Source organism: Scyliorhinus torazame, chromosome 2 (assembly GCF_047496885.1).
Source record: "Scyliorhinus torazame isolate Kashiwa2021f chromosome 2, sScyTor2.1, whole genome shotgun sequence".
NCBI classification, from domain to species: Eukaryota; Metazoa; Chordata; class Chondrichthyes; order Carcharhiniformes; family Scyliorhinidae; genus Scyliorhinus; species Scyliorhinus torazame.
Genome location: NC_092708.1, coordinates 149065479 through 149088617, shown reverse-complemented (window position 1 = coordinate 149088617; position 23139 = coordinate 149065479). Strand labels below are relative to the sequence as shown.

General features: G+C 49.0%; 2 protein-coding genes across 4 annotated transcripts in view; one reads left to right on the top strand and one right to left on the bottom strand.

The window, feature by feature from the left end:
- Window positions 1-16031, bottom strand: part of ankar (ankyrin and armadillo repeat containing) — a 397884-nt gene extending 381853 nt beyond the window's left edge. Inside the window, exon 1 of the mRNA XM_072494724.1 lies at window positions 15838-16031. The gene's annotated coding sequence lies outside the window, so the exon portion shown is untranslated. The remainder of the gene's footprint in view (window positions 1-15837) is intronic.
- Window positions 16032-16045: 14 nt separating this feature from the next.
- LOC140392630 (glucose-1-phosphate thymidylyltransferase) overlaps window positions 16046-23139 on the top strand; it is a 33921-nt gene continuing 26827 nt past the window's right edge. Inside the window, exon 1 of one of the 3 annotated variants that reach the window (XM_072478079.1) lies at window positions 16046-16207. The gene's annotated coding sequence lies outside the window, so the exon portion shown is untranslated. Of the gene's footprint in view, window positions 16256-23139 lie in introns of all 3 variants that reach the window. The other 2 variants (XM_072478089.1, XM_072478072.1) reach the window with 2 other exon arrangements.

Sequence of the window (23139 nt, the reverse complement as noted above, 5' to 3'; positions counted from 1 at the left end):
GGGCTGCTTTTGTGATGCTCCGGCCACTCCAAAACGGCATCGTAGGGACGCCTCCCCGATGCTCCGCCCCCAATGGGCTGAGTTCCTGATGGCGTGGGTCTCTCATGCTATTTTTTGTCGGGAACTCGGCGTGGCGGCTGCGGACTGAGTCCAGCGCTGCCACAGTCGAGGGAGAAACGACCCGTGGGCAGGAGGGGCTTTGGCAGGGGCTGGGGGCACTGGTGAGGGGTGGTCCAGGGGTGGCAAGCCTGGTCAAGGGGGAGGGCGCTATTTGGCAAGCCGGGTCCGCACGCGCCATGTTGCACAGTACGGCCGCTGCAGGCCACCGCCTTGCGCATGAGTGGCCACGGACCCGGCAATTCTCCGGCCGTATTGGGTGCTCTACGCTGCGTGCCTGTTAGCCCCCCACCAGATGGAGGATCGGATCGGTGGCCGTTTTGTGTCATTTTTTAAGTTGTAAAAGGCTACCATTCCCACATTGGCGTCAGCACTTAGTCTCAGAATCGGAGAATCCAGACCCTTGTCTTTATGTTCAAATCCCTCTCTGGACTTTCTGCCCGCTATCTTTGCAACAATGTTAACACTACAACTCTCCAAGAACTATTCATTCTCCAACTCTGGCCTCTCATGCAACCCCCTATACCTAGCATTGATGGCTGGACCTTCAGCCATAAAGGATTCCCTCCTGAAATCTACCTGTCACTCTGCCTCTTTCTCCTTCCTTAAGATCCTCCTTGAAACTTATCTCACTGCACCCATTTTTAATCAACTATCCTGATATCTCCTTCACTGGCTAGTGATGTGTTGGGTGCTCAGGATCCGTGGAACACATACAGGGCACCAACACTTCAAAAAATTGCAACACTATTTTATTAAGTTAGAAACTGTTGAACGTACTTTCACTGTGGGTTAACACAATGTTAGATTAAACTAAAGACCTATGCCTGTCCTAACCAGTCTATGCACTCAGCACAGGGTGAAGATCTGTGCTGTAGGTTGTAAGCTCTGTCCTTCTAGGAGGCTGCATCCCGAATGAGCGGGAACTCTGATGCCTCCTGTCTTTATAGTGAGTGTGCTCTAACTGGTGATTGGCTGCGGTGTTGTGTGTGTTGATTGGTCTTGCTATGTGCCCATCAGTGTGTATGTATCTGCACCATGGTATACTGGTGTATATTATGACATCCCCTCTTTTATAAAAGAATGTATGTGTGTGGCAATAAATAATGTATGGTGAGAATGTTCCTAACTACGTGTGGAGTGCGAAGACATATTTACAGGACTACGTACATGAGAACTAAGTTATTTACATGGGAAGGTGCCTAGTGCAGAGAAGCAGTATGCAACAAGAATAACGAGATCAACACTATATACAAACCAGGGAAACGATCAAACAAAGCAACGAAACAATTCAGAAAGTCTATAAGTCCGCAAAGTTCATAAATTAAGTATCTGAGGTGGGCGACGAATTCTGGTTGACCGCCTCAAGGGTGGGTCGAGAGCCGCTGGTTCAGGAGTGGGCTGGACTGCGTCAAAGTCAGGGGGTTGCAGAGCGACAGGGAGTTCTGCATAGTCCGTGGTAGGGTCAGCAGGAGGGCGAGGCGACAGTGGAGGATCACGTGGCGAGCGTGGAACGAGACGAAGGGCGCGTCAATTGCGGCACAGAATAGAGCCATCCGGTAGACGAACCAGGAACGAGCGGGGGGCCACCTGCCGAAGGACAACAGTGGTTGCAGACAAGCCACCATCCGGAAGATGGACTCGGACGTTGTCATCTGGAGCCAGAGCAGGGAGATCAGCTGCACGGGAGTCATGAGCCGCCTTGTGCTGTGCACGAGACAGCTGCATCCAGTGAAGGACCGGAACGTGGTCGAGGTCTGGACATGGATGGACGGCACCGTTGGCCTCAGGGTACGACCCATGAGTAACTGGGCAGGCGACAGGCCAGTGTACAGTGGGGCAGAGCGATAGGCCAGCAAGGCAAGGTAGAAATCGGACCCAGCATCGGCAGCCTTGCATAGGAGCCGTTTGACTATATGTACTCCCTTCTCCCCTTTGCCGTTGGATTGGGGGTACAGGGGGCTGGACGTCACATGGGCAAAATTGTACCGCCTGGCAAAGTTGGAACATTCCTGGCTGGCGAAGCAGGGGCCATTGTCCGACATAACCGTGAGCGGGTGCCGTGTCGAGCAAAGGTTTCTTTACATGCACGAATGACTGCGGACGAGGTGAGGTCGTGCAACCGTATCACCTCCGGGTAATTAGAAAAGTAGTCCACGATCAGGACATAGTCTCTACCCAGCGCGTGGAACAGGTCGATGCCCACCTTGGTCCATGGTGACGTGACCAACTCATGGGGCTGCAGGGTCTCACGTGGTTGGGCAGGCTGGAAGTGCTGACAAGTGGGGCAGTTGAGCACTGTGTTGACTATGTCCGCATTAATGCTGGGCCAGTACATTGCCTCTCGGGCCCGTCGGCGGCACTTTTCCACGCCAAGGTGGCCCTCGTGTAGTTGTTCCAGGACAAGCTTGGCGCATGCTATGCGGGATGACAATGCGGTCCAGTTTTAGAAGAACCCCGTCTGCTACCGCCAGATCATTTCTGACATTATAGAACTGAGGGCATTCGCCCTTGAGCCACCCGTCCGTTAGGTGGCGTACAACACGCTGTAGCAAGGGGTCTCGCGGTGAATTTGGACGAGGCGTTCGTCCGAGGCAGGTAGATTGGAGGCCGCGAATGCCACATGGGCGTCAACCTGGCAGACAAATCCCGCTGGGTCACATGGAATGTTGACTGCCCTGGAGAGAGAGTCAGCAATGATGAGGTCTGTGCCTGGGGTGTATACCAGCTGGAAGTCGTATCGCCGGAGCTTGAGAAGAATACGCTGGAGGAGAGGCGCCTTGTCATTCAAGTCTTTCTGTATTATATTGACCAGCGGCGATGGTCGGTCTCGACGGTGAATTGAGGAAGTCCGTAGACATAATCGTGAAACTTAACCACACCGGTCAGAAGGCCCAGGCACTCCTTTTCTATCTGCGCGTAGCACTGCTCCGTGGGGGTCATCACACGTGACGCATATGCAACGGGGGCCCATGATGAGGCCTCATCACGTTGAAGGAGCACTGCCCCAATGCCGGATTGACTGTCATCGGTCGAAATTTTGGTCTCCTTTGCTGGATCAAAGAAAGCTACGACCGTGGCCGTGGTCAGTTTTGTTTTGAGTTCTCTCCATTCGCGCCCGCGGGCAGGGAGCCATTGAAAGTCTGTCATCTTCCTGACCAGGTTCCTGAGAGCCGTGGTATGAGAGGCGAGGTTCGGGATGAATTTCCCTAAAAATTGGCCATGCCCAGAAATCGGAGGACCGCTTTCTTGTCTTCTGGTGTTTTCATAGCTGTGATGGCAGCTACCTTGTCCGCATCCGGCTGTACACCATATTGGGAGATGTGGTCCTCGAGGAACTTGAGTTCCGTCTGACCAAAAGAGCATTTGGCCCTGTTGAGGCGGAGGCCATGCTCATGTATACGTCTGAATACGCGCTGGAGGCGACTATCATGCTCCTGCGGGGTGGTGGACCAAATGATTATGTCATCGGCATAGACGCGAACACCTTCAATGCCTTCCATCATTTGTTCCATAATCCTATGGAACACTTCTGATGGAGATATGGTCCCAAAAGGCATCCTGTTGTAACAATATCTGCCAAAGGGGGTATTAAATGTGCAAAGTTTCCTGCTGGATTTATCGAGCTGGATTTGCCAGAATCCTTTTGAGGCGTCGAGTTTGGTGAAGAGCTTGGCGCGAGCCATCTCACATTTGAGCTCTTCGTGCTTGGGAATTAGATAATGCTCCCTCATGATATTGCGATTTAAATCCTTGGGATCAATGCAAATTCTCAATTCGCCGGAAGGCTTTTTTACACATACCATGGAACTGACCCAGTCGGTCGGGTTCCGTGACTTTGGAAATCACTCCATGGTTCTGGAGGTCCTGCAGCTGCTGCTTGAGGCGGTCCTTAAGGGGTGCTGGGACCCTGCGACGTGTGTGCACCACAGGCGTGGCATTCGGTTTTAATAAAATATTGTAGGTGTACGGGAAAGTGCCCATGCCCTCGAAGACGTCGTGGTACTGGTTGATAATGGCGTTGAGCTGCGCCCTGAAGTCGGTGTCCTGAAAGGCAGACACGTCAGCAGGAGAGAGTGAATTCTCTGAACTAGGTTCAACAGCTTGCATGCCTGCGCGCCAAGCAGGGAGGCTTTCGAGGAGCCCACAATTTCAAAGGGAAGGCTGGCTTTGCGCGACCTGCGCGTCACTTCAAGTTGGCATGAGCCACTGGCAGCAATGGCATTGCCATTATAATCTAATAGCTGGCAGGCTGATGGGAGGATGGCTGGTTTGACACGAAGGCTTTGGAGGTCAGACAATGAGATTGGCGGAGTCACCAGTGTCCAGGCGGAATCGTATTTGGGACTGGTTGACCGTAAGGGTGGCACACCACTCATCGTCTGGATCGATGCTGTATACCGATAGAGGCTGGATTCTTTGCTTCCGGGACACCCTGTTTTTTGTAACGATACCGACTCGAAATGGCGCCTTCGGGTCCTCGGTGTCAATATCGGGTAGTAGGTCCGCTTTGGACTCGGTGACAGTGGGTTGAATGGCCCGGACATTCCTGCGAGGCTGGCTGGAGCGATATGAGTTGGCAGGCTGAGCTGATCTGTATAAAGCAGCATAGTGGCCAAGTTTGCCACATCTCAGGCATCGTCGGGATTTGGCAGGGCATTGCCGCTTTAAGTGGGCGGAGCCACAGTTGCCGCATGTTGTAGCGTCAGTACGTTCGCTGCGCCACCGCGCATGCACGGTGCGGTCGTACGTGGTGCGTGCCTGCGTCGCCGTCCCCTCGTTCGGTGTGCACAAGCGCGGGAGTCCGTGAAAAGCGCGCAAAATGGGCGCCCTCATCCAGGCTGAGGCCCTGGGGTTGCTCGATTGCTTGGACCCGTTCTGCCTCGTGGGGACCTTGCTGCACCATTTCAGCAGCTTGGATGTGGGAATACCGACTAGTGGTGTGCTAGTGTAGCACGCAGGTCTCGATGGTGGTCGCTAGGGTGAGCTGCTTTACCTTGAGGAGCTGCTGGCGTAGGGGGTCCGACTGGACACCGAAAACAATCTGGTCGCGTATCATGGAGTCGGAGGTGGGCACGTAATTACAGGACTGCAAAAGGATACGGAGGTGGGTGAGAAAGGACTGGAAAGGTTCATCCTTCCCCTGCAAACGCTGTTGGAATACAAAGCGCTCGAAACTTTCATTCACCTCTATGTTTCAGTGAGTGTCAACCCTGAGGAGGACCGTCTGAAATTTTGATTTATCTTCATCATCAGCAAAGATGAGAGAATTGAAAATGTGGATGGCATGTTCCCCGGCCGTGGATAGGAGTGAGCGATCTTCCTGGTGTCTGAGGCAGCTTCCCAGTCTGTGGCTTCAAGGTAGAGCTGGAAGCGTTGTTTGAATATCTTCCAGTTGGCCTCTAGATTACCGGTGATGCGGAGTGGCGGTGGCGGGCGGACGCTGTCCATTTTGCAGGATGACTGTATGCTGGTGGAAGGCAGATCACTTGCAGGTAGGTCTAAGAAGTTCTAATATCCCTCAACTCCTGGTATCATGATGTGTTGGGTGCTCTGGATCTGTGGAACACAGACAGGCCACCAACACTTAAGATAGTGCAACACTATTTGATTAAGTTAGAAACTGTTGAACATACTTTCACTGTGGGTTAACACGATGTTAGATTAAACTAAAGACCTATGCCTGTCCTAGCCAGTCTATGCACTCAGCACATGGTGAAGATCTGTGCTGTAAGCTGTAAGCTCTGTCCTTCTAGGAGGCTGCATCCCAAATGAGCAGGAACTCTGATGCCCCCTGTCTTTATAGTGACTGTGCTCTAACTGGTGATTGGCTGCGGTATTGTGTGTGTTGATTGGTCTTGCTGTGTGTCCATCAGTGTGTGTGTATCTGCACCATGATATACTGGTGTATATTATGACAGCTTGGTGTCTGACTATGTTCCTGTGAAACATTCTCTAATGTTTTCTTACAATAAATACACTATATAAATGCAATTTGTTGCTGCTGTAGTGGGGAGAATTCCATACAAATTTGTCTGCCAGGATACCTTTAGGCAAGGTCTAAAAGGAATATATACAGATACGTCTATAATCTGTGTCAAATCAGCGAACATTTTAACTTTAAATGCATTTTGGTGTAAATTTTCATATATTCCATTACTTAGATGCAATTTAATTGTTAAACTTCTGGACACCTGGAGTGATGATGAAGACTTCAAACCTCCATAATAAATATGAAACCCCCTGGAGACTGATAACTTTCAAAAAGATATTTGAACTCCCAGTTAATAGCTAAAAGAATGCCATGTCAAGATTTCACGTTTTATGGTGTTTTTGTAACAAATGACTAAAAACACTATTAACCAGAAGTTACCATTGTAGACAACTTATACATTTTTTAAATAAATATTTTTATTGAATTTTACATTTGTACACTATTCAGGAGATAAATTAAACGGTTATTATTTACAATTGACATGCTTTTACTTTTTTGGAAATCCCTCTGCCCAACTCGTTCTCTCCCCCCCCCCCCCCCCCCCCCCCCCAGCAACCCCCCTCTCCCCCCCGCTATTCCTCCCTTCCCCTTTTCAGTTATTCGGCTGTTTTTGGCCCTTTCCTTCGCCATAGCTGTTATTATCTATCGTTCATCTTGTTTTTGGCCTTCTGACTTCGTGGGGGGGGGGGGGGGGGGGGAGCTCTGCCCCCTCTTTGATCTCTCCCTGGATACTCTCCCAGTGTTTCCTTGGGTACCTCCCTTTCTGCCACCCCCTTGTTCCTGGCTGTTTTGTGTGGCCCTGGTGGTTCCTATTGGTCCCCCCTCTCTTCCTATCTGTTATTGGCTTCAAAAAGGTCTTGGAACAGGTTGATGAATTGCCCTCATGCATCGGGAAGTCATTGTCTGACCCTCAGATGGTGCATTTGATCTTCTCCAGATGGAGAAATTCGACAGGTCTGCCAGCCAGTCTGCAGCTGTGGGTAGTGCTGCTGATCACCTACCGAGCAGGATTCTCTGGGCAGGCGATTAAGGAAGCAAAACCGATCTCACTTGTTTTGTCATTCAATGTTACATTTCTGTATGGGTTGTTCATCAGAGGTCCTGGAGCTCACACCACCACTGCTTTGTCCTGCTATGGACTCTCCTGAACAGCTCACACCACCACTGCTTTGTCCTGCTGTGGGTTCTGCTGAGCCACTCTCTCCATCAGGTTTAGTTGTGAGATCCTGGCCTGTTTGTGTCTCTGGACCTCTCTTCCTTGTTACAAAATGATCTATTTTAAATTTTACGATCCTGTTGTATGTTTGCTGCTGACAAAATGGAGGAATCGCAATCAGGACCAGAGCACATGACATCAGTGTTTGGGGCGCGTGACCTGTTCTCTGCCGTCGCTTCAGGCAGGAAGACTGATTCAATGAAAACAAAATCTTCTGTGGGGTCAATGCTCTGACGTCAGGAAGAGGCTGTGCTTCTTGCTGGACTCTGAGCATGCGTGCTGATGAGCTGGCATGCATGCGCAGCGCACCCGCATTCTGAAAGCAGATCACAGCCGTCATTTTAAAAGCTGGCCACAGCCAGCATTTTTAAAAGCCAGCTGCTGCAGCCAATGTGCATTAATTCCCATGAACGGGAAAGCCGCGATGAATAGCTTCGCGATCCTCCCTACATCCGGCCATGACCCACCTGCGGGACGCGACCCCGAATTTGAAAATGACTGCCTTACCCATCCCTTCACCCTCTCAGCTGTGGCTGCCCAGTGGTAATATGCAAGTTCGGAAGGGCCAGGCTGCCCATGCTTCTTCTCCTCTGCAGTGTTGCCTGAAGGATTCTTAGATTCTTCCCCTCCCATAAAAAAATGTCATAATAATTTTATCTATTCCTTGGGAAAAGGCCTTGGGGATGAAGATCGGTATGGATCTAAACAGGAAGAGAAACCTTGGTTCCACGTTCATCTTGATCATCTGCACCCTCTCCACCAGGGAAAGCGGGAGTGCATTCCATCTCTGTAGGTCCTTTTTAACTTCCCCTACCAGACTGGTCAGATTCCACTTGTGGATCCGTGTCCAGTCATGGGCTATCTGGATACTCAGGTAGCAGAATTTGCTTTGGGCTATTTTAAATGGTAGGCCTTCCAAATCTGTCCCTCTCTCATTTGGGTTCATGGGGAATACCTCACTTTTGCCCAAGTTCAGTTTGTCGTCCGAGAAGGCCCAACCTCTTCCAGGGGCTTCATGATTTCTTTCAAGCTTTCTGCGGGTCTGCGATGTAGAGGAGCAGATTATCCGCATAAAGTGAGACTCTGTGCCCTCTGCATCCTCTTTGGATATCCTTCCAACCTCTCGCATCTCGCAGGGGTTCAATTGCCAGGGCGAACAGGAGAGGGGACAGCAGGTATCCCTGCCTGGTGCCTCTGTGCAACTGGATGTATTTGGAGCTGGTGGTATTTGTCCAAATGCTTGCCTTGGGGGCATTGTACAGGAATTTCACCCATGAGGTGAACCCCGTCCCCAGCTCAAACCATTCCAGTGCCTCAATGAGATATTTCCATTCGACTCTGTCAAAGACCTTTTCAACGTTCAGGGAGACGATCACCTCTGGTGTTCTCTCACCGGATGTGCTCAGTATCACATTCGGCAGTCGTCTTGATGTTCGCAGTTAGCTGTGTACCCTTCACAAAGTCGGTCTGATCTTCTGCGACCATTTCTGGTACGTAGTTCTCCAGTCTCTTGGCCAGGACATTCGCGAGTATTTTCGCATCTTCGCATCTACGTTCAGTAGCGAAATTGGTCCATATGGTCTGCATTCCGTTGGGTCTTTGTCTTTTTTGGGTATTAGCGATATGGTGGCCTGAGTTAGCATAGGAGGCAGGGTGCCCTTTGCTAGCGAGTCTGTGAACATCTCCCATAGGTGCGGGGCAAGAGCAGGTGCAAATGTTTTGTAGAAGTCCGTCGGGAACTCATCCAGTCATGGCGCCTTCCCCGCCTGCATTGAGTCGATGCTCTCCAAGACCTCACCCAGTCTTATTAATGCTTCCAGCTCCCTCCATCTATCGTTCCCCCACAACTGGCATGTTCAGTTCATTGAGGAAATGTTTCATTCCTGGGTCCCTGTCGTGGGGCTCAATGGTGTACAGCCCCCGGTAGAAGGCCTCAAATGCTTGGTTGACCTTCTTTGGTTCGGCTACCAGTCCAGCCCTCCTGTCCTTTACCTGGGCCATTTACCTCATGGCTGCCTGCCTTCTCAGCTGGTTTGCCAGCAAGCGGCTAGCCTTCTCTCCGTGTTCATAAAAGGTCCCCCGTGTCTGGTGAAGTTAGTGCATGGTCAGGGCCTCGGAGTATCTTCTGTCGACCTCCAGGATGGAGGCGATCAGTTGCTGCCTAGCCGCCATCTCTTCCCAGTCTCGATGAATCTTGTAGGCTTCAAACTCTCCCCTAATCACCGCCTTCAGAGCCACCCAGAATGTGGAAGGTGAGACTTCCCCATTCTGGTTGCTAGTAATGTACTCGCCTATGGTCTGTGATGTTTTTTGGCAGAAGACCTTGTCGGCCAAGAGGTCCATGTGCAACCTCCATATGGGCCGCTGGACACGACCTGCCTCCAACCTGACATGTAATGTGGAGCGTGGTTGGAGATGACTATTGCGGACTATCCGCTCTGACTATTTCTGGAAGCACCAATTTCCCCACTGCAAAGAAGTCGAAATGGTATATACCTTGTGTATTGGTGAGAAGAACGAGGATTCCTTCTCACCTGGGTACAACAACCGTCATGGGTCCACTGCCTTCATCTGCTTGAAAAAAATAATCCAAACATCTGGCTGTGTGGAAGCTGTCAATCATAGCATTGTAAAAGCAATTTCTCATTGATGTGAATAAAAGCCTTGCAGATCAAAGGATCTGAGGAGGTTCAAACCCTGGTGAGGCGGTTTTTGCTTTCTAGGAATTTACATCTGCTACTTTCTCTGCCTGAGGCAGCAGCAGTGGGAGGCAGGTGAGTTTTAAAGCATTGATTTTGTTCACCGTTTCTGTCTGGACTGCTCTTTAGCAGGGGTCTCTGTTATGGGGGCAGCGGAATCTCTGTTATGGGGGGTCTCTGGTGGGAGCTCAGTCACATCTCTCTTATCTGTGCGTACTGGGGAGGGGGGTGGCACAATAAATCCCCTGGTTTGTGGGAGGAATTTGCATTGTGGGATGGACGGGGAGCAGCCGCTGTCTCTCGTTATCGGGCCGCCTGCTCAAAATAATGGCCCAATAGCAGGATTCGCCAGGGAACCCCTTGCAATCTCTCCATGCATAAATTTACAGAACAAGGATTACTGAATTGCCTCTTGGTGCCACTCCTGGCACAAGCGCAACTCAGAAGCAATTCACCTCCATGGAGGATCATGGGGCGGGATTCTCTATTGGCTGACGCCGAAATCAGGAAACACGATTGGGCGGAGAATAGGGTCTGATGCCGAAATCGCAGCGGGCGCCCATGAAACGGCAATTGCAATTCTCTGTCCCCTCGACAATGGTGTCAATGCAGTCCAAAATTGCACACACAGTAAACACCGTTTGCATATCATTAGCGGACCTGACCCGTTATTCTCTGGGGCCTTCGCAATTCTCCGGCTCAGATCGGCTGAGTTTTCAATGGCACGGTTCACTTATGCTTTTAAAAATCGTGAAACCGGCGTTGTGGCTGATGAGGGAGAGGAAGGAGATAGGACATGGAGAGGTGTAGTGAGGTCGGTAAACTGTATCTATCTGTGAGGTTACAGTGAGATTGGTGAACTGTGCCTATTGGCGAGGTTACAGGAAGGTTGGTAAACTGTCAGTATCGATGAGGTTGATGAACTGTCCCTATGAATGAGGTTGGTAAACTGTACCTATCGGTGAGGTTGATGAACTGTCTCTATCGGTCCTATGCTTTTCATGTATGGAGCGATCTGCTTGGACTGTATGCAGAACAATACTTTTCACCGTACTTTGGTACATATGACAATCAATCTAAATCTAAATTGGTAAGGTTAATGAACTGTCCCTATCGATGAGGTTAATGAGCTGTGCCTCTCAGTGAAGTTAATGAACTGTGCCTATTGATGAGGTTACAGGGAGGTTGGTAAACTGTCCCTATCAGTGATGTTGATGAACTGTCTCTATCAGTGAGGCTGATGAACTGTCTCTATTGATGAGGTTGATGAACTGTCTCTATGGGTGAGGTTGCTGAACTGTCTCTATGGGTAAGGTTGATGAACTGTCTCTATGGGTGAGATTGATGAACTGTCTCCATGGGTGAGGTCGATGAACTCTCTCTATGGTGAGATTGATGGACTGTTTCTATGTGTGAGGTTGATGAACTCTCTCTATGGTGAGATTGATGGACTGTCTTGATGTGTGAGGTTGATGAACTGTTTCTATGGGTGAGGCTGATTAACTGTCTCTATGGGTGGGGTTGATGAACTGTCTCTACGGGTGAGGTTGATGAACTGTCTCTATGGGTGAGGTTGATGAACTGCCTCTAGTTGTGAGGTTGATGAACTCTCTCTATGGTGAGATTGATGGACTGTGCCTATTAATGAGGTTGGTAAACTGTCTGTTTCTTTTCAATTAAGGGGCACTTTAGCATGACCAATCGAACTGCGCTGCAAATCTTTGGGTGTAATGACGAGACCCACGCAGCCACAAAGAGAATATGCAAACTCCCCAAGGCCAGTGACCCGAGGCCGGGATCAAACCTGGGTCCTCGGAGCCGTGAGGCAGCAGTGCTAACCACTGTGCCACCATGTTGCCCATTGCTAAACAGTCTCTATTGGTGAGGTTGATCACCTGTCCCAATTGGTGAGGTTGCTAAACTGTCTCTATTGGTGAGGTTGATGAGCTGTCCTTATCGGTGAGGTTGGTGAACTGTCTCTATCGGAGAGATTGATGAGCTGTCTCTATCGGTGAGGTTGATGAACTCTTTCTATGGGTGAGATTGATGAACTGTCTCAATGGGTGACGCTGATGAACTGTCTCTATGGGTGAGGTTGATGAGCTGTCTCAATGGGTGAGGCTGATGAACTGTCTCTATGGGTGAGGCTGATGAACTGTCTCTATAGGTGAGGTTGATGAGCTATCTCCATGGATGAGGTTGATGAACTCTCTCTATGGTGAGATTGATGGACTGTTTCTATGTGTGATGTTGATGAACTCTCTCTATGGTGAGATTGATGGACTGTCTCTATGGGTGAGGCTGATGAACTGTCTCTATGGGTGAGGTTGATGAACTGTCTCTATGGGTGAGGTTGATGAACTGTCTCTAGTTGTGAGGTTGATGAACTGTCTCTATGGGTGAGGCTGATGAACTGTCTCTATGGGTGAGGCTGATGAACTGTCTCTATGGGTGAGGTTGATGAACTGTCTCTAGTTGTGAGGTTGATGAACTCTCTCTATGGTGAGATTGATGGACAGTGCCTATTGATGAGGTTGGTAAACTGTCTCTTTCTTTTCAATTAAGGGGCACTTTATATGACCAATCTAACTGCGCTGCAAATCTTTGGGTGGAATGACGAGACCCATGCAGCCACAAAGAGAATGTGCAAACTCCCCAAGGCCAGTGACCCGAGGCCGGGATCAAACCTGGGTCCTCGGTGCCGAGAGGCAGCAGTGCTAACCACTGTGCCACCATGCTGCCCATTGCTAAACAGTCTCTATCAGTGAGGTTGATCACCTGTCCCAATTGGTGAGGTTGCTAAACTGTCTCTATTGGTGAGGTTGATGAGCTGTCCTTATTGGTGAGGTTGGTGTACTGTCTCTATCGGTGAGATTGATAAGCTGTCTCTATCGGTGAGGTTGATGAACTCTCTCTATGGGTGAGGTTGATGAGCTGTCTCAATGGGTGAGGCTGATGAACTGTCTCTATGGGTGAGGTTGATGATCTGTCTCAATGGATGAGGCTGATGAACTGTCTCTATGGGTGAGGTTGATGAGCTGTCTCAATGGGTGAGGTTGATGAGCTGTCTCAATGGGTGAGGCTGATGAACTGTCTCTATGGGTGAGGTTGATGAGCTGTCTCAATGGATGAGGTTGATGAACTCTCTCTATGGGTGAGGTTGATGAGCTGTCTCAATGGGTGAGGCTGATGAACTGTCTCTATGGGTGAGGCTGATGAACTGTCTCTATGGGTGAGGTTGATGAACTGTCTCTATGGGTGAGGTTGATGAGCTGTCTCTATGAGTGAGGTTGATGAACTGTCTCTATGGGTGAGGTTGATGAGCTGTCTCTATGGGTGAGATTGATGAACTGTCTCCATGGGTGAGGTCGATGAACTCTCTCTATGGTGAGATTGATGGACTGTTTCTATGTGTGAGGTTGATGAACTCTCTCTATGGTGAGATTGATGGACTGTCTTGATGTGTGAGGTTGATGAACTGTTTCTATGGGTGAGGCTGATTAACTGTCTCTATGGGTGGGGTTGATGAACTGTCTCTATGGGTGAGGTTGATGAGCTGTCTCAATGGGTGAGGTTGATGAGCTGTCTCAATGGGTGAGGCTGATGAACTGTCTCTATGCGTGAGGTTGATGAGCTGTCTCAATGGATGAGGTTGATGAACTCTCTCTATGGGTGAGGTTGATGAGCTGTCTCAATGGGTGAGGCTGATGAACTGTCTCTATGGGTGAGGCTGATGAACTGTCTCTATGGGTGAGGTTGATGAACTGTCTCTATGGGTGAGGTTGATGAGCTGTCTCTATGAGTGAGGTTGATGAACTGTCTCTATGGGTGAGGTTGATGAGCTGTCTCTATGGGTGAGGTTGATGAACTGTCTCTATCGGTGAGGTTGATGAACTGTCCCTAGCGGTGACTTTGATGAACAGTCTATATCGGTGAGATTGATGACCTGTCTATCGGTGAGATTGATTAACTGTCTCTATCGGTGAGGTTGATGAACTATCTCTATCGTTGAGGTTGATGAACTCTCTCTATGGGTGAGGTTGATGAGCTGTCTCAATGGGTGAGACTGGTGAACTGTCTCTATGAGTGAGGTTGATGAGCTGTCTCAATGGGTGAGGCTGATGAACTGTCTCTATGGGTGACGCTGATGAACTGTCACTATGGGTGAGGTTGATGAACTGTCTCTATGGGTGAGGTTGATGAGCTGTCTCTATGAGTGAGGTTGATGAGCTGTCTCTATGGGTGAGGTTGATGAACTGTCTCTATGGGTGAGGTTGATGAACTGTCTCTATCGCTGAGGTTGATGAACTGTCTCTATGGGTGAGGTTGATGAGCTGTCTCAATGGGTGAGGCTGATGAACTGTCTCTATGGGTGAGGCGGATGAACTGTCACTATGGGTGAGGTTGATGAACTGTCTCTATGGGTGAGGTTGATGAGCTGTCTCTATGAGTGAGGTTGATGAACTGTATCTATCGGTGAGGTTGATGAGCTGTCTCTATGGGTGAGGTTGATGAACTGTCTCTATGGGTGAGGTTGATGAACTGTTTTTATGGGCGAGGTTGATGAACTGTCTCTATGGGTGAGGTTGATGAACTGTCTCTATGGGTGAGGTTGATGGACTGTCTCTATCGGTGAGATTGGTAAACTGTCTCTATCGGTGAGGTTGTAAACTGTCCCTATTGGTGAGGTTACAGTGAGGTTGGTAAACTGTTTCTATCGGTGAGTTTGATGGACTGTATCTATCAGTGAGTTTGGTAAACTGTCCCTATTGGTGAGGTTGATGGACTGTCTCTATCGGTGAGAATGGTAAACTGTCTATCGGTGAGGTTGTAAACTGTCTGTAAAGGTGAGGTTACAGTGAGGTTGGTAAACTGTCTCTATCAGGGAGTCTAGAGTGAGGCTGGTAAAGTGTCCCTATCGGTGAGGGCGATGAACTGTAGCTATCGGTGAGGTTGATGAACTGTGCCTATCAGTGAGGTTAGTAAACACTCCCTTTTTTTCAATTAAGGGTCAATGTAGCATGGCCAATCTACCTACACTGCACATCTTTGGGTTTGTGTGGGTGTAACCCTTGCAGACACAGGGAGAATGTGCAACCTCCACACGGTCAGTGACCCGGGGCCGGGATTGAATCTGGGTCCTTGGTGCCATGAGGCAGCAGTGCTAACCACTGCGCCCCCATACCGTTGGTTGGTAAACAGTATCTATCTGTGAGGTTAATCAACTGTCACTATCGGTGAGGTTGGTAAACTGTCTTTATCGGTTGGATTTAGGAACTGTGCCATAGATGAGGTTGATGAACTATCTTTATCGATGAGGTTACAGTGGGATTGGTAAAGTGTCTCTATCGGTGAGGTTACGTTGAGGTTATTAAATTGTCTCTATCAGTGAGGCTAGAGTGAAGTTGGTAAACTGTCCTTATCGAGGAGGTTGATGAACTGTCTCAATGGGTGAGTTTGATCAACTGTTTCTATCGGTGAGGTTGATGAACTATCTTTATCAATGAGTCTACAGTGGGATTGGTAAAGTGTCTCTATCAGCTTCATTCACCTGAGGTAGGAGCAGCGCTCCGAAAGCTAGTGACATCGAAACAAACCTGTTGGACTTTAACCTGGTGTTGTAAGACTTCGTACTGTGAGATTAGTGAGGTTAGAAAACTGTCCCTATCGGTGAGGTTAGAGTGAGGTTGTTAACTGTCCCTATCAGTGAGGCTGATAAACTGTCTCTATAGGTGAGTTTAGTGAGGTTGTAAACTGTCTCTATAGGTGAAGTTCGAGTTTGGTAAACTCCGTGTTATTTACAGACGTACCAGTTTTCGCTTCGTCTCTCGTCCGTTACTCCCGCAGAGACTGGACGCTGTCTCTATGACAACAAGGCTTCAATGAAGCCAGGACAGTGAGCCTCAGAGCCTGGATCTGTGAACGAGACCCGAAACGGCACGCGCAACCAGTGGAGGGGCGGGGCCCCAGCCGGCACGCGCAACCAGTGGAGGGGCGGGGCCCCAGCCGGCACGCGCAACCAGTGGAGGGGCGGGGCCCCAGCCGGCACGCGCAACCAGTGAACGGGCGTCCACAGCCCATCGACATCCACAGCCGGGAGGGCGGCCGTGACGTGACGTTTTGCGCTGAAGTGAGAGAGGCGTTTGGAGCTGGGGGCGGGTCGTGCCCTGGGCCTTTGAGGTGGGTGGGACCTGCTGCTGTTGTGAATCGGTGTCTCGGGTCCGAATGGTCAGTGTCTCCTCTGGATGCGGTAACTCTGTCTAATCGGGGTTAAAATTGTCTCCGGCTCTGGAGAGGAGAATTCTCCCGGCAGCCGCTGTCAGTTCCTGGTTCCACGGTAACTACCAGCTGGGCAAGGCCTCCGCCAGCAACTGCTTCTCTGCTGCTTCTGTAATGGACTGGCGGCCGCACGCTCAATTCGCTGCTATTTCACCCCATGGCTATCGTCTATTTTTCCCTCTATCTTCAAGCCCCGAAGCTCTTTGCTATGCACTTTGACCTTCTCCTTGTCGTGTTGGGTGTTCTGCTGCACAAATTATCCAACACGGCTGTAGATGGTACAACTCTGTTTTATTATCTTAACAACAACTAACTGCTGGCTTGGGTACGTGCTTTACTAGCTCACCTGTGGACCCAGCCCTATCACTATCTTAGTGAGGCACTCAGCACATGGACTATGTCTGAATGGCTCTGAGCTATCTCCTGGTAGAATGAGCGGGAACCTGTTTTATAGTGCGTGTGCTCTCACTGGTGATTGGCTGCGATGTGCGAGTGTGTTGGTTGGTCCAACTGCCTGCCCATCAGTGTGAGTGTGATTGCACCATGATATGCTGATGTGGATATCATGACACTCCTGACGATGAAATTTAAACTCAATAAAATATTTTGTGTTGTTAAAAACTCTTCTGGTTCACCAAGGTCCTTTAAGGGAAGGAAATGTGCCTGGTCTAGCCTGAATCTGACTCTTAAATGCCCTCTGAAATGGCCGAGCAAGCCATTTAGTTGTATTCAACCGCTACAAAAACAGAAAAAAGGAATGAAACTGGACAGACCACCTCGCTGAGCCAGAAACCAGAAAAGAAAACAGGAAACCCAGCCCTGCTTGTGCCAAAGTTGGGAGAGCTGTCTCACAGACTAGTTGAGCAACAACCTGACATAGTCATACTCACAGAATCATGGCTTACAGATTATATCCCAGACACCACTATTACCATTTCTGGGTCTGTCCTGTCACACTGGCAGGAGGTGGTGGCACAGTGGTATAAAGTCGAGAGGGAGTTCCTTGGGAGTCCTCAACATCGACTCTGGACCCCATGAAGTCTCATGGCTTCAGGTTAAACATGGGCAAGGAATCCTCCTGCTGATTACCATGTACGGCCACCATCAGCTGATGAATCAGTATTCCTCCATGTTCATAGAATCATAGAATTTACAGTGCAGAAGGAGGCCATTCGGCCCATCGAGTCTGCACCAGCCCTTACAAAGAGAACCCTGCTCAAACCCACGCATCTACCCTATCCCCGGAACCCAGTAACCCTCACTTAACCTTTTTGGACACTTGAGGGCAATTTAGCATAGCCAATCCACCTAACTTGCACATCTTTGGCCTGTGGGAGGAAACCGGAGGAAACCCACGCAGACATGGGGAGAATTGTGCAGACTCCGCACAGACAGTGACCCAAGCTGGGAATCGAACCTGGGACCCTGGAGCTGTGGAGCAACTATGCTAACCACTGTGCTACTGTGCAGCCCTACATGACAATCACTTGGCAAGGATGCAGAAAATGCTCTGGGTGGAGGCCTTCAATGTTGCTCCATCACCAAGAGTGGCTTGATAGCACCACCACAGAGTTGGTTGGGTCGTAAAGGACATAGCTGCGAGACTGGGACTGCAGCAGGTGGTGATATAACCAACAAGAGGGGAAAACATACTTGACCCTGGATCCTGCTCTGCCCAAGACTGCAGGAAACTACAAGAGGTTGTGAATGTAGCCCAATCCATCACGCCAACCAGCCTCCCATCCATTGACTCTGTCTACAATTCCCGCTACCTTGAAAGCCTGTCAGCATAATTAAGGACCCTATGCACCCTGGACATACTCTCTTCCACCTTCTTCTGTCAGGAAAAAGATGCAAAAGTTTGAGGTCACGTACCAACCAACTCAGGAACAGCTTCTTTCCTGCTGCCATCAGACTTTTGAATGGTCCTACCTCTTATTTTTCTCTACACCCTAGCTACGACTGTAACATTACATTCTGCAGTCTCTCCTTCCTTCCATGTGTACGGTATGCGTTGTCTGTATAGCATGCAAGAAACAATACTTTTCACTGTATACTAATACATGTGACAATAATAAATCAAAACCTCATCCTCACCAATCTGCCTGCTGCAGATGCATCTGTCCATGACAGTATCGGTAGACATGACCACTGCTCAGTCCTTGTGGAGACAAAAGTCCCTTCTTCACATACATTGAGGATACCCTCCATCGTGTTGTGTGGCACTACCACCGTGCTAAATGGGATAAAGAACAAAGAAAAGTACAGCACAGGAACAGGCCCTTCGGCCCTCCAAGCCCGTGCCGACCATGCTGCCCGACTAAACTACAATCTTCTACACTTCCTGAGTCCGTATCCCTCTCTTCCCATCCTGTTCATGTATTTGTCAAGATGCCCCTTAAAAGTCACTATCGTCCCTGCTTCCACCACCTCCTCCGGCAGTGAGTTCCAGGCACCCACTACACTCTGTGTATAAAAAAAAAAAAACCTGCCTCGTACATCTACTCTAAACCTTGCCCCTCGCACCTTAAACCTATGCCCCCTTTTATTGACCCCTCTACCCTGGGGAAAATCCACTCTATCTATGCCCCTCATAATTTTGTCGACCTCTATCAGGTCGCCCCTCAACCTCTGTCGTTCCAGTGAGAACAAACTGAGTTTATTCAACCGCTCCTCAAAGCTAATGCCCTCCATACCAGGCAACATTCTGGTAAATCTGGGCAGCATGGTAGCATTGTGGATAGCACAATTGCTTCACAGCTCCAGGGTCCCAGGTTTGATTCCGGCTTGGGTCACTGTCTGTGCGGAGTCTGAACATCCTCCCCGTGTGTGCGTGGGTTTCCTCTGGGTGCTCCGGTTTCCTCCCACAGTCCAAAGATGTGCAGGTTAGGTGGATTGGCTATGCTAAATTGCCCTTAGTGTCCAAAATTGCCCTTAGTATTGGGTGGGGTTACTGGGTTATGGGGATAGGGTGGAGGTGTTGACCTTGGGTAAGGTGCTCTTTCCAAGAGCCGGTGCAGACTCGATGGGCCGAATGGTCTCCCTCTCTAAAGCCTCCACATCCTTCTGGTAGTGTGGCGACCAGAATTGAACACTATATTCCAAGTGTGGCCTAACTAAGGTTCTATACAGCTGCAACATGACTTGCCAATTCTTATACTCAGTGCCCCGGCCAATGAAGACAAACATGCCGTATGCCTTCTTGACTACCTTCTCCACCTGTGTTGCCCCTTTCAGTGACCTGTGGACCTGTACACCTAGATCCCTCTGACTTTCAATACTCTTGAGGGTTCTACCATTCACTGTATATTCCCTACCTGCATTAGACCTTCCAAAATGCATTACCTCACATTTGTCCGGATTAAACTCCATCTGCCATCTCTCCGCCCAAGTCTCCAAACAATCTAAATCCTGCTGTATCCTCTGACAGTCCTCATCGCTATCCGCAATTCCACCAACCTTTGTGTCGTCTGCAAACTTACTAATCAGACCAGTTACATTTTCCTCCAAATCATTTATATGTACTACAACCAGCAAAGGTCCCAGCACTGATCCCTGCGAACAGCAGGGAGACTTCAAACAGATCTAATAACTCAAGACTGGGCATCCATGAGGTGCCGTGGGCCATCAGCAGCAACAGAATTGTATTTAAGCACAATCTGGAACCTCATGGCCTGGCATATTCCCCACTCTACTCTTACCACCAAGCCAGAGGGATCAACCTAGTTCAATGGAGAGTGCAGGAGAGCATTCCAGGGGCAACATCAGACATACCGAAAGGTCAACCTGGTGAAGCTACAACACAGGACTGCTTGGGTGCCAAACGGAATAAGCAGGAAGAATTAGACCAAGCTAAGCGATTCCACAACAAACACATCAAGTCTAAGCTCTGTAGTCCTGCCACATCCAGCCGTGAATAGTACTGGACAATTAAAGAATTCACTTGAGGAGGAGGCTCCACAAATATCCCCATCCTCAATGATGGAGGAGCCCAGCACAAATGTGCAGGGCTGAGGCATTCGCAACAATCTTCAGCCAGAAGAGCCGTGTGGATGATCCATCTTGGTCTCCTCCTGAAGTCTCCAGAATCACAGATGTCAGTCTTCAGCCAATACGATTCACTCCACGTGATATCAAGAAATGGCTGAAAGCACTGGATACTGCAAAGGCTATGGGCCCTGCCAATATTCCGGCGATAGTACTGAAGACTTGTGCTCCAGAATTGCCGCACCCCTAGCCAAGCTGTTCCAGTACGGCTACAACACTGGCATCTAACCGGCAATGTGGAAAATTGCCCTGGTGTGTCCCTTACACAAAAATCAGAACAAATCCAATCCAGCCAATTACCGTCCTCTCCGTCTACTTTCCATCATCAGTAAAGTGATGGAAGGAGTCATCAACAGTGCTATCAAGTGGCACTTACTCAGCAGTAACCTGCTAACGGGCACTCAGTTTTGGTTCTGCCAAGGTCACTCAGCTCCTGACCTCATTACAGCCTTGGTTCAAACATGGACAAAAGCACTGAATGCTCAAGGTGAGGTGAGAGTGACTGCCCTTGACATCAAGGCAGCATTTGACTGAGTATGGCATTAAGGAGCCCAAGCTAAACTGGAGTCAATGGGAATCGGGGGAAAACTCTCCGCTAGTTAGAGTCATACCTGGCACAAAGGAAGATGGTTGTGGTGGTTGGAGGTCAATCCTAACTCCAGGACATTAATGCAGGAGTTCATCAGGGTAGTGTCCTAGACCCACCATCTTCAACTGCTTCATCAATGACCTCCCATCATAAGGTCAGAAGTGGGCATCCGCACACATGTTCAGCACCATTAGCGATTCCTCAGATAATGGAGTAGTCCATGTCTAAATGCAGCAAGACCTGGACAATATCCAGGCTTGGGCTGACAAGTGGCAAATTACACTTGCGTCACACAAGTGCCAGGCAATGACCATCTCCTACAAGAGAGGATCTAACCACCGCCCCTTGACATTCAATGGCATTACCATCACTGACACCCCCTTAATCAATATCCTGGAGTTTACCATTGATCAGAAACTGAACTGGACTAGTCACATTAATACTGTGGCTACCGGGGCAGGTCAAAGGCTAGGAATCCTACGGCGATTAACTCCCCTCCTGACCCCCTCCCAAAGCCTGTCCACCATCTACAAGGCACAAGTCAGGAGAGCAATGGAATACTCCACTTGCCTGTTTGAGTGCAACTCCAATAACACTCAAGAAGCTCAACACCATTCAGGACAAAGCAGCCCACTCGATTGCTCCCCCTTCCACAAACATTCAGACGCTCCATCACCAACGAACTGTGGCAGCTTTGTGTATCATCTACAAGATGCACTGCAGTAACTCACCAAGGGTCCTTAGACAACACCTTCCAAACCCACAACCACTGGCATCTAGAAAGACAACAGCAGCAGATACCTGGGAACCCCACCACCTGTAGGTTCCCCTCCAAGTCACTCACCACCCTGACTTGGAAATATATCACCACTCCCTTCAGTCGCTGGGGAAACATCCTGGAACTCCTCCCTAATAGCACAGTGGGTGTATCTACACCTCAAGGACGGCAGCGGTTCAAGAAGGCAACTCATCACCACCTTCTGAAGGGCAACTAGGGATGGGCAATAATGCTGGTCTAACCAGTGACACCCACATCCCGTAAATGAATAAAATAAAAGTCTTCCAAGAACCAATTCTATTCACTCTTGAGAGATATCAAGTAATGGCTGAACTAGTACTGAAGACTTGTGCTCCAGAACAAGTCACACACCGAACCAAACTGTTCGAGTACAGCTACAACACTGGCATGAGTCTCTGGATGATTGCTCAGAATTTTTTATACACAAAAACAAATCCAATCCATAAGATGTAGGAGCAGAAGTTGGCCATTTGGCTCATCGAGTCTGCTTCACCATTCAATTAAGTCATGACTGATCTGATCTAACCACAACTCCAATTTCCTGTTTTATCTCTGTAATCCTTAATTCCCTTACTGATTAAAAAATCTGCCTTGCACATACTTCATGATCCAGCCTCTACGGCCCTCTAGTAAAGAATTCTACAAATTCACTACCCTCAGAAGAAATTCCTGCTCACCCCTGTCATAAATGGGCGACCTCTTGCTCTGAAATTAGGCCTTCTGGCCAAGGGGAAACAACATCTCAGCATCTACGTGTCAAGCCGCCTGAGAGTCCTTTATGTGCACTCCCAACCTACTCAACCTCTCATAAAAAAAATGCCTCCATGCCTGGGATCATAGACATAGAAAGTACAGTGCACAATCAACCTCGCGAACCTTCAAGGACAGCCTCCAATGGAAGTATATCTTTCCTTCGATCAGGGGACCAAAACTGACTATTCAGGGGTGTATAGTTTTAACAAGGCTTCCCTAATTTCATACTCCATTCCATTTGAAATAAAGGCCAACATTCCACTTGCATATTAGCTTATGAGATTTATGCTTGAGGATTCTCAACTACCTGTGCTGCAGCTTTCTGCACTTTTTCTCCATTTAAATAATATTCAGCTCCTTTATTCTTCCAACCAGTGCATAACTTCACATTTTCCTACATTATATTCCATCTGCCAAGTTTTGGTCACTCACTTAATCTAGTTATATTCCTGTGTCACCCGCAAATGTGGCAATTATACAGCCAATCAATTACTACCCTGCCAGCCTATTAAAATAAAGTTGCATTTGTATAGCATCTTTCTGTTCTGAAACCATTAGTTGTTCCAAAGTGCATTACAGACAGTGGAAGTAGTTTGAAGTGTGATCACAATTGTAATGTGGAAAATAAGGCAGCTATGTATGCAC